A 12,944-nucleotide genomic window follows, 5' to 3' on the forward strand; every position below is an offset into this window, starting at 1 on the left:
TGATGCAGTGTACAGGAGGCTGTGTGCATGGTTACCGCCCAGCTGGATTTCACATTGGCTAATTTTGTTACAAGGACCGTATTATAGGTACATAATTTCAATACTTAAATTCATACCATGGAGCTTTTTCCAGTTTCTGAGCCAGCATCGTACCTATTTAAGGACTCTAATTATATTATTTGAAAGAGTCACAACTATTAACCTTTGTTCTCAAAGTTCAGAAAAAAAACAAAAAAAAAACCCCCAAAAATGATAAAGCAATTGTTCACCAAACTGAATGAGAACTTTAAATTGCTTCTAATACCAACGTACTACACTGATTCATTTTTAACAAAATCAGCTGTCACTAACTTAAATAGATCCCATAATGGTCACACTAACTCATTTTTTGGTCACTTTTTCTTTTAATCTGAAAATAATAAAATTTAGGCTGTGTTAACTCTAGATTAATACAATTAATATACACAATTGCTATATGCATAGATACGAGTATGTAAGGCTGAGCTTGGCTGTGGAGCCATACGTAAGTTGAATTCCAACGATTCCAGTTTGTGAAACACGGTTTAAAAAAAAAAAAATGTTTCAATGATATCACCATTTTCATGTGTATTTAAGTTATTTACCAACATGCAAGTCCACATATGTAGTTATAAACATATATACACAAAATACAAGTCTGTGCTTACCTTCTTCCACACATTAAAGTACTTCAGTGAATGAGCTTATTTTATATTCACAGCCAATCTAAGATAACTGTTATTATTACTACCTTTATACCATTTTGTAGATGAGGACACTGACAATTAAAAATTTAAAGTAATATGCCTAAATTCACAAAGTGCTTGGATTTGCACCCAGGCAATCTAAATCTACGGCCTGTGCACTCACTAACATCTATAATATGTCTGACACAGAGTAGGTAATCACATGAAGGCTATTACTTATTAGTATTATTCTAGTCTTCCATAAATGTTGCTGATACTAAAACAATGTGCAATTATACCTATGATGAAGTGAGGTGCAATACCTGTGCAAACACACTTTATGTATCTACTAATTAGGTTAAGTCACAAGTCAGATGGGGCATCTTCAGGCTGTAGATGGTTTTGCACCGAGTACTAGAAGCAGGCAGACCATGATGGCATTGCTTATGCATATGTATGGAAGCCTGACAGGAATCAGTAGACCTAGGTGATGCTGTGTTCAGCTTTGATCAATGGCAGATGTTCTCAAGCAATCTTAACTGACTGCCCTTGTATATATAAAGCTGACTTGGGATGCCCTAGGTACCCAAAGAGCAAAATCCTTAGCTTCAAGCTAAGAGTAAAAACAAATATCAATGTGGGAAAACAACACAATTGTTGGAAAATACAGATATGCAAAAAATATTTAAAATTTAAATAAAAGTTTCAGGTAATAATACAGGTTGTTTTACAGTCCAGTTCACAAGTAACTGCTCGATTTGTCCAGTTAGAGAATCTCAAAGTACGGAGAGATTACCTTAGTGAGGTGTTCAGGCAAAATTTATATAGGTGGTAAAAATGAAGTCTAGGTTAGATTTCTATAGGGAATAAGTAAGATTTGTACACTAAAAGCAATTGCATTTCATTTTTAATGTTTTAAATCATTATTGTAAATACCACACTCATTATTTCAAAATAATGTACATAATGACATAATTAGTGGTTCTGTTGAAATGAAGGCACAGACTAATTTTATGGTACAATTATATACCGTGTATTTTATACATATTTATTTTGTTTCTGATCTCGGCTATGCTGGCTACGCATGTGCAAAAACAAAACTAATCATCTTTGATGTATTACTAATTTTGATTCACTTTTTGTGATTATTACTAAGATATATTTTTATATAAGGAAAGAAAATATAAATTTTATTTAAAACTTTCTTATTTGATTTATAATTTTAAGAATTAACATATGGTATGTGTTCACCATCTGTTCTCTTGCTTTGGGCCCTTCAAACATTAGGAGTAGATCTGGACAATTATCCATTACAATTGTATCACCATGTTCCTATGGTTACTGATGTGTCTGGAGACCTTGTGCTTTATGACAATAAAAAACTATTATAAGGGTAAACTTTATGGTAATTTGTCAGGACAGTAAGTGAATAGTCTGGGGAATGACTGTCTTTCACAAGTTCTTTTTAAGTCTTACAGATCTCTGTTAACTGTGTTTTTAACTGAGATTTGACCTAAAATTTCACAATATAGTAGACCATGATTGTTTGTCTTCAAATGTCTCACAATTGGGGGTATTAGAGTATTTTTCATTCTCTCTTGGATGATACTATTTTTTTACTGTCTAAATATGAGGATGTGCAAAAGCCACAAAGTAAGGGCCTCCTCAGTTAATCAAAAGCTGTATGCCATAAAGCTGAAGTACGCCATACATTTTTGCCTTTTTATTTTTAGATCCACTTCCACTCTTCCTGTGCTCTATCCATTTCTCAGGGAGAAGTCTCATTCAAACTACATTTTGAAAGTATCTTAGTTCACGGTCTCCCTTGCCCACTTGTTTCCTTAACTACCGTACTGGATTGGATTTGTCCTATATGGGATATGGCACAAATAGATAGGGTAGGAGGATTGAAGAAGCCATTATTAATCTCTCCTTGTGCTTCTGGAAAGTCTATGTAATTATAGGACCTGCTAGGAGGCCCAGCCACCATGTTGCCAGTCCTCATCTGGCAGTTTTTATCTTAATTCTTGCTCCAGGACTCAAATAAGACCACTGTTTCTTCCTTCCAACTGTATAAGCATTTGCTGTTTCCATTTGTGCTAATTCCTCAAGTGTTGGGATTATTAAATTCCTTTATTGAACCACCTATCTTAGGCTTTCTTTTTCAGCTAGATTCTACTAGAGGTACCCCAATCTAGTTCTTTAATGACTTCTGGTTCAGGAAGTACAGTCAACCATAGGAATTGCTACAATTCTGCAGGTGTCATATCTAATAAAAATTAAAAGAGATGACATACTTTTGGGGCATCTCATAGACTAGAGTGCTGAACAATTAAAGTTGTTCAGAAAATCATTTTAAATTAATTAATTTAGATTATGAGTGGCTCTTTTTCTGAGACTTGCTGTGATACATTTTATAGGATCATTGGATCTATTTAACTCAAGATCTTTGCTGAATAATAAGATAAAAACACAATAGTAAGATAACCAATTGAGTGAAGATCTACTAAAATTAATTTTCTCTATAAAAGGTAACTATTCTGCTTGGAATGCTATCCAAAACTAACTGCTTATTTGTAATTGTTGAAAGAAAACTATTATAAATTCAAAAATTCAAGTAAAATTACAGATTAGTTCTCTCTCTCTCTCTCTCTGAAATAATTACAATTATAGGATTCAATAAAAATCCCTAGAAATAGAAGGTAAACTATAGCAAAGATGATGATTGGACTTTTCCCTTTCTCGTGAGATATCTATAACCTTTAGCATGACTTATATATTCAATGTGGAACCTAAGAAATTTCCAAGAAAAACCAGTCAATGCAATGTCCTTTCCCTGCACATACATTATTTCCATTTTCAAATTAGTGATATTAGTGACACAGAATGTACCTGAATTAGTTTTATAATTGGATCTGTTGTTTCATGAGAAAGTCATCTCCTAAGTCTTGTGATAGATTTCATTATTGTTCTGAATATTTACTGCCCCTCATTTGAAGATGAATATAAACTCCCACCCTGTTAGTCTCTGGAGTTGCCATGTAACTTGTTTGGCTACTAAATGTGACTGGAAATGACATGTGTCATTTTGAGCAGAAACTTTGCAAACCACCTTCATTGTTAATTGCCACTGAGAATTTAGGTTTGTTTGTTCATGCAGCACATTCTACTCTATCCTTATTGATATAGTAATTCACACAAAACTGTGTTGTATGAGTCAGAAAACTATCTTTAGATTTAGATCAGACCCTAAGTTTACTCAGTGCAGTTGGGCAATTTACTTGGCCTTCCTACCTCAAATGCAATAGAGCTGGTTTTTAGAACTGGAAGTTCTTTTATTTCTGAAGTGATGTAATTTTATTTCTACAGAGAATCTGTGAAGAGGCTTATGAATAAAACTAGAGAATAATTTTACAAACAGCTGGGATTAAGAAATTGTCTCTTTTAAAAAATGATTTTAGTAAGATTGTTCTATTGTAATTGACATTACTTAGAATTTAGGTTTGTCTTTATGAGCAGCACCAAATCGTTATAATAGCCAATAAAAAATTGTCTTTTTGGCTGACGTATATTTCAGAGGGCCTGTTTTGACATCTAACTGGTAAGAAATATACCACTTGTTTAGAACATGTGCATTGAATAAGAACTGACTCCAGATATATATGCCTATGAATATACCTCATTCAGCAGTATTGCTTCTAAAATTCATATGAATTCTACATTTTAACAGATTATATCTATTTAAATAAAACAAGTACTAAGTTTTATACATAATTAATATGTAACGAGATTATATTTTCTATAGAGCTGGCCTGCTTTTTACAATTCTGATATAGAGTAGGTACTCATTGAAAATATGATGATGAATAACTTTATGAGGCCATATTCTGAAATTAAAAATAACCTTTTTTTGTGTGCACAATTATGTTCCTTAGAGCCCAGAAAAATCCAAAACTGACTGTTATGTCAGGCATGATGAGTTAAAATATCATCTTTGTGCTTCTAGCATTAATTCATAAATTAAATTAATTCATTTATTTATCCACATATTTATTTATTCACTTGACAATTATATATTGAACCTCCTATTGCTAATCAATGCATTAAGTACTTTGGATACAAAAAATGAAAATCGGAAAAAAATTACATTTGGAAAGGATCATTGGAAATTTTGAAGTGTTATGTTATTTAGCTAATAAATATAATTTGTGGAAAGCATTATACAACCAAAGTACTAATAGTTACATACATATAATAGAGCATGTTTTGACATGCTCTTATTAATGGTTGCTTCACATGATATAATTAAGTGGCCTCAAACTCTGTACACGAATTGCTTAATTAAAACATGTTAATGCCTAAAGAATAAGAAATCAATTATTTCATTACTAACATACTTTCCATAATAACCATAACGTGAGCTCTTACAATGGCTTTCTCCTTGTATCCCAAGACTCAAGCTCATGTGATATATGGAATTCCATTTTTCTTAATGATGGAGAAGAAATGTAGATCTTAGGTTAAAAATAATCATTTATAAAAATAGCAATCAAATAACAGGAGCTGATACAAAATAAAGGTAAATGGTAGTTTGAAGAAGTATTTGAGATTAGATTTATAATTATTGATCCATCTGTACAGTTACTGATCTATGTATCTAACACATGAATACACTGACTTGATATTACTATAATTCTTTAAATTAATATATTCATTACAATAATTTCATTACAAATTAAATAAAACATGATAAACAACTCAGACTGTGCACTTTCATATCTTTTTCTATTCTTCATGGTTTTCTTTTCTCTATCTTCAACAATACTCTACAAACCCTTTTCTCTCGTGAATGCCATCTAAATCATTCACAACACAGTTGATTAGTTATCTCCTTTGTGTGACCTCCTTGACTCTTCTTCCTCCATTTTCACACAGGCAAGTAGAGGTATTTCTTCCTTTTTACTTAAAATTGCTGATTTCCCCCCCAAATTCTAGGTATAGCATATCACATTTGGTTGTACATATTTGTGACTTCTTTATCTTTTCTACTCTATCAATCTTTTATAACAAGAAATACTTCCTGGTATGCTTATGGACCCAGAAGACAAAACAAGACAGATGGTACACACTCAAATATTAGTCGTATAAAAAAATTCAACAACATTTTAGGTGAAATACCATGTTTTGATAATAATTCTTAAAAAGATAAGTTCCATTTACATACCTCTAGTCAGCAATCTGCATTTCCTAATGTCTCCTGAAAATTTCCATTGTATTACCTCAAATCAAATATGAAAAAAATTACAAGTCCCTCCTACTTTCTCATCTTTTCTCCTGAGCTTGAGAACTTTTATTATGTGGATATTTATTAGTTTTGTTCATGATACTATTAACATTTTTGTTTTTCAATTAAGCTATGTGGGTTTTCCTCAGCTTCTCACTTCATTTCTCTCAGGTTAAATTCAATATATCTACTAAATAATGGGTTTCTCAATTCCATCATGTCTAGAATTTCTAAAATATATGTCCTACATATAGCTGCTGGCTTAAAGAACTTTCCTCTAAACTAAAACTTCGATTTTTGGAGTAGTCTTCAAAGTGGTTTTCCTATTGTCATTTCACATTTCTTTATTTTTTTCCCCCAATACAATAAAATGACTTTTCATCTAAAACACAAAGTAATAATATTAATATTTTGCATTAATCCTGTCATTTATTCTTTATTTATTTCTTTATTGTTTCTTATTATTTACTATTTATAAAATAGAGTAAAATTGACTCTGCCTGATATATATGACTTTAGCAATAGCTCCAGTGCCATCCATCATCCAGGCCTTCACCAAATGTTCCACACATATCTTGACAAATCAAGTTTCCTGAAAGGTTTATGCTATGTCATGCCTAGACATTGTGAATTTCTTCTGCATTTAGTGCCATTTGTTCACTATTAAAGTGGATGTTTACTTTTATTATAATATGCATCACAAATATTTGTTTCTACTTCTGTCTTCCAAAAGAGACAGTGAGCTTGCTAAATATAAGGATTGTATTCTGTTAATTTTTGTATCCCCAGTACCTAAAGCAGGGTCTGGTATATGAGAGGCACAATATTGTTGAATAACTGAATAGACAGGTATGTGTGTGTGTTTGTGTGTGTGTGTGTATGTACACATATCCATTTACACATATGTTTACGTACATATAGTTTATATGTATACATATCTAATATGCTTAATAACTGATTGAATAAATGAATGGATTATCATGTCTTGTATATTTATGAGTATCTACCTTAACTTTTAAAATCATAAGTAAAAATTAATTTTTCCTCAAAAAGGAGAAAAGTTTTCAAATGTAGTCTTCTAGAACATTAACTAACTATATTGTTTCAAAAGACTATAAACAAGTTGCAAAGTATAGATAGCTAGTCATTTTTCCTGACATTTAAACTTACTCTTGTAGATGGAAACTGCTTAAAGAAAGTTAGCAATATAATTACGGCACATTTCTTTTCTCTACTTCTGACACTTTGTGAGTTTTCTCATCTGTAATAAAATCTTCAATTACAGATTTCACTTAATGCCATATATTTGCATGTTGATTAGAAATGACATTATCAAATACACCAAACCTTTATAGAATACATACTTGAATAACTGTCAACAATAAAAGAGGTCATCAAAATGTAACCTTATTAAGGTGCTTTTGATTTCATTAATAACTGATTAAATTCCATCAACCTTTCACACAAGATTATCTAATATAGCATGCAGTATGGTAAATTATTCCCATGAATTTTTATTTATCTTCGTTATTACTGTTATAGAAGGAAGTGAAAAGATACACAGTGTAAAGGCTGACTAATGAATTCCATTTGCCCTTTCTCCTGATTAATCATACTTGAAATATTTCAAAGTAAAAAGTTCCATGCAGTCAGTATCAACTTATCTTGTAAGGAAAGTTATTCTTGTATATTTTCCTTTTCCTTTTTAAATATTAAAGTTTTAAAGTGGTTTTCAAAAAATAGCAATGTAAACCAAAGGTTCCTATGGTAATCGTGGATCATAAGGATTTCTTGAGCCCAATGAAATTATGTGAACAATTTTATGTACATTTGAGAAGACATATACATAGTTTTTAAATATTCAAAGGAACCTATGACTTGAAGTTTAACAATCACAGATTTATGTTAACAAATGTTATACGTTTAACTGTTTCCTTGACTATATAGAGTTTCCACTTTTAAATTTAGTAGAACTCGGTAGCTGGGCAGTTGCTCTAGGGGGCTTTGAGTATCCTATTTAAATGTGCTTTACTTCACTTAAGGCATTTTTGTATTTTTCTACTGACTTGAGAGGAAGTCATTCCCAAGAAAACTTGGAAGTGAGATTTTAAGAGGAAAAAAAAAATGAGAGAAATTTCTATTGAAAAACATCTTCTATTGGTGAAGCATTGTTTTAAGTGCTTTATCATTTTATTCTGTCAAAGATAAACAAAGCTGACACTAACGTTGGTAAGGACAGGTTATATTCAGCAATAATATCACAATAGGGAAGAGAATCTAGAGTGATCAGAAATTAATTTTAAAACAGAAATCTGGAGACTGTTTGAAGCTGGGGTATACTAAGGGAGAGGCAGTGAGGGGTTTGAAGTCCACTTGAATATATTAATTGAGAGGAGAAATAAACTTCTATTTTTATAACAGAAGGCGATGGTGGAAGTTGAAGCAAGGCATCCCTGGAAGTTGGCACTTATCCCCTGGTGGAGGGACTGGTAGAGAGAGGGAGTGTTGTCTCCCTGAACAGTGTCATTTCAAAGAAAGAGCTCTTAGGTCCCTTAGAAAAGATTTTGGGGTGGTAGTTTTACATCTAAGGACAGAGAAAGGATTTTTAATTTCAAGCTTTCTAAAGTAACTGCTGAGAGGGGGTTCTGGGACTATCTGACTATCACCAGATTTTGGCAGAACAAACAGTACATGTTCCTGGCAGCCCTGAGATTTGTCAGTCAAACATTTTAAGGAGGGGCGAGGGTCATCCTACAGACATGGACTTAAGCTTCTAGAAGCCATGAAATTACTTGGTCATTTCTTAGTGAGCAAGTTTGGAGTTGTTATGTCCTGACAGTTCTGAAGTCCTCAATTCCCATAACATTTTGGAGAACTAAGGCCAAGGGACTATTTATTTTTCTGAGACTTTGCTGTTAGAAATGCTGAAAATTGTCAAGTGGATTTTCAAACCTAGGTATGTCTAGTTACAAAACCTGTGCATTCTTTCTGCTATACCACATCACCTCCATTTAAAGTTAAAATCAATATTTTCCTCCAATTCCAGCATTGAAACTGAGATCTTTAGAGTAGTTTCACTGTAAAATACAGATCTAATGAATTGAACACAAGTGTTCATCATATACTCTAAGAAACAGATGTTTAGCACTTTAGAAGCTCAGTCGGTTCCGTCTTCTACCACAGCCTTGTCCCTGTACCCCAAAGGGAACTACATCATAGTACTGTATTATTCATTTTCTAAGCTTTCTTATATATTTTGTCATTTTTATTCTTATATAGGTATACTTTGTTTTATTGTGCTTCACAGATGTGATTTTTAGAAACTGAAGACAAGACCCTCCACCAACAAAAAGATTCTGACTCCCTTTACCTGTGCTACTTGCTTTATTGCAGTGGTCTGGAACCAAACCCGCGATATTTCCGAGGTAGGCCTGTATACTATATCCCTAAACCATATACTGATGCTTTTAAACTTACAATGGTGTTATGTGCAGATAAACCTATCATAAGTTGAAAAGATCATGTCAAAATGCATTTAATACACCTAACTTACTAAACATCAAAGCTAAGTATAGCCTATCTCAAAGGTGCTAAGAAAACTTACATTAGCCTATACTTGGGCAAAATCATCTAACACAAAGTCTATTTTATAATAAAGTGTTGAATAGCTCAGGTAATTTATTATGTATATGAGTTACTCACCATCCTAAAGTTGAAAAATCTCAGTTGGACCATCCTAAGTTGAGGACTATCTATATGTCTAATATTTTTTATATATTTACATAAAGTGTCTTATATACATAGACTTCTGTTATTTTATTGTTCAATATCAGGCTTTTTCTAGTCATATGTACGTTGATACCTTTAATTAAAGATCATTCATTATCATTGCACACAATATACGTGTATATCTATTATCTTGGCTGTGTATATTTGTGGTGTTTTCAGGTGATTCCCATTACAGAACTGCTACAATGTTTCCTGATATACATGTGTAAGAGTGTATCTTGAGCCTATAGCTATGGGTATAATTTCTGGATTTTAAGGAGTGTATACCTTCAATCTCAGTAAGTAAATGAAAACTAGATTTCATAAATGTATGTGATGCCTAAGTTGAGAATTTCCAAAGCTCTAGCTCCTCTAAGAAACTTCATGGTATCTTTATTTTTTCTTTTAGCCGCTTGGCATGATGATACTTCAGTGCAATTTTTAGATTGCATATCCCTGATTGCTAATGAACCTGAAGCATATTTCCATGTGTATATGTTATTTTATGAAATATCTGCCCATGTCTTCAGCACTTTTCTTCGGAATAAATTATTTATCTTTTTCCTAACTAAATTTTAGGATTTCTTTTCTATATTCTGAATTGGATTAATAGTGTTGCAAACAAATTCTCTCTGTGCCTTATTTTTTCATTTTTATACTGTCTTTTGATTAACATAAACTCTAACTTCAACATAATTGAGTCTATTAATCTTTCTCTTATGGTTTGCATGTATCAAATCTTGTTTAAGAAATCTCCCTCATTCTTCAAATCACAGAGCTTTTCTTAAAAAAAATATTTTTGCCCTTCCAATTTAAATTTAAAGTCTATGTGAAGGTAATATCTTATAATTTGAGGTTAACTTTTCTTTTCTCTATGTAGAAGTAGTTATTTCAGTACCATTATTAAGTAGCCCATCCTTTTCAAATTATTTTGCAATTCTTAAATAAAATAAACAATAGTTAGCCATTATAGACATAGATAAAATTTCCATACTTGTGTTAGCCTGTCAACTCTCTATACTGTTGCACCTGTCCACTTGTATATTTGTGTATCATGTGATAAGTAGTGTAGTCATCTACTCAAATTGTTGTTTAGGAATTATGGACTATTCTTGGACTTTGTAGTCCCAAATAAGTTTTAGAGTCAGTTTGTCAAACAGGATCTTTTTGCCTTTACTGCCAACAAATGATTTTATAGCTATTTTGCTTCTAGTTGTATCATTCAACTTCTCACCCTATCTGCTTCCTTTTCTGTGAAATTGCATATGGGCTTTATTTACTTCACAAGTCTATTGTGAGAATCAAGCAGAGTAATATACGTATGTGAAAACTCCAATGTATAGAATACATAAAGCATCATGCAACGCTGTTGATGAAAGAATAGCATATTTTTAATTTGAGGGGAATGTACCGCTCATCTTCCCACTCTTTCCTTACCTGACCAACCTATACACAGCTATCACTATTTTAATATCAATGGAAAGCCTGACAGAGCTTATTTGTAGCTTTACAAATTTACATAACTTTCCCCATTTGTTTAATAAGAAACTACCTTTTCAGTTCATAGATTTAAACTAATCTTCAAATTTAAAAAGTAGTCTGAAGAACTCTTAGTTATTGGTTCAAGGGTCAAGAGAACAATTGGTTTATTTAAGAATGAGGCCTTTAATTAACATAGCGGTTTGGTGATGACACAAGCTCAGACTTCAGGATGAATTAATTGCTTAGCTTTGGCAAATTTATTTAATTTTTTGAGTGTCATTTTCCTAATATATTAAAACAAGAATTGGAATAATATTGACCTCATGATGTCGTTCTGAGAGGTGCATGGGAGGTGAAAAAAGTGCTTGTATTCTATAGTGTGCTATTTAAATCATACTGTGATTATTAAATTGTAGATGTAAACTTGCCATATTGTATGAGTCAAAACAAATTTTAAGTGTCTTAATGGCAATTTGCTTTTGAAAGATATCTGGCAAATCTCTTTATAGAACAAATAATCATTTTGTAATCCAGATAAACCCACACAATTTGAATATATAAACTGAAATTGTTGAATAACTATTTCCTTCAGTTATTTACTCATTCTGAAACAGTTTTAATCTACATAAATGGGAAACATTTCTGTTACTGCATATAGCAGGAAAAATAAATGAAGAATCAATTGAAGCATTAAAAGAATATCCTGAGACCATGAGGCAAACATATTATTGGGTACTCATCTGTAAAACCACTCATGTGCTATGTGTATTAAGATTTGTTATACTTTGAATTAGAAATTAAATTTTCTACTTTAATTTGAGGTTGACTGATCACTATAAAATTTTTTCACTTTAAGAGGCAAAAGAGGTCAGTGCTTAATGTACAAATTGATAAATGTTTTCTATTTAATATAAGAATAGTGGAGGAGAGATATAAGAAAGTGTAAAATTATTAATTTTCCTGTCTTCCAAAAGAGCACATCAATCAATATTGTCTAAAAAATTGAAAAATTGATTTTTAAAATAATTTCAACTTTTTAATGTTTTTCATAATCATTTTTACTTATACTAGAGGAACAGGTTAGGGTACTATATTTTTGTGATAAAGAATCATTATTTGAAAGTATATGAATTTTTTGGGATTCTTTTGTTTCTTTTAGACATTATTTTAAAGTTTAATGAAATCTATACATTAAAAGAGAGCACAGATTTACTTTTTTGACATTAATAATATCTAATCATACGGAATCAAGTCACACATGTTTAGCAACAACAATAGAAACATACATTTTCCTTAAAGTCATAGAATTCTGCTACAGAGAGAATAAGATAAAAAATATTAATTTTGTATATTTCTATTTTTTTGTTTTGAAAACTAAGTGCTCTAGTGAAGCTGAACTACATTGTGACAATAATACTTCTAATTACTTTGGCTGCCAAATGATTAATGCCTTGAAACATGTAGAACAGTACTTAGGATTGAGTAAGGGCTACATAAATATTAGCCACTATTATTACACATTATATTACACTGTAACTTCTAGGTGAAGTACAATCTTTTGTGAAATATATAGAACAACTTGAACAAAAATAAGGTTAGTTCATGAAAAATTAACACTATTGTTTTTCTAACTTAGTGACTTAATAACCTAGTAAGCAAAGAGTGTTCAAGAGTGGGAATCCTCAGGAGAAATTAAATTTGAAGGT

At 31.5% G+C, this 12,944-nt stretch overlaps 1 long non-coding RNA gene across 1 annotated transcript in view; it reads left to right on the plus strand.

Annotated features, from left to right (window-relative positions):
• Positions 1-12,944, plus strand: part of LOC141572800 (uncharacterized) — an 81,851-nt gene that overhangs the window by 40,158 nt on the left and 28,749 nt on the right. Inside the window, exon 2 of the long non-coding RNA XR_012498295.1 lies at positions 9,296-9,413. This is a non-coding gene — a long non-coding RNA (uncharacterized LOC141572800). The remainder of the gene's footprint in view (positions 1-9,295; positions 9,414-12,944) is intronic.

Source organism: Rhinolophus sinicus, linkage group LG07, assembly GCF_036562045.2.
Source record: "Rhinolophus sinicus isolate RSC01 linkage group LG07, ASM3656204v1, whole genome shotgun sequence".
Lineage (NCBI taxonomy): Eukaryota > Metazoa > Chordata > Mammalia > Chiroptera > Rhinolophidae > Rhinolophus > Rhinolophus sinicus.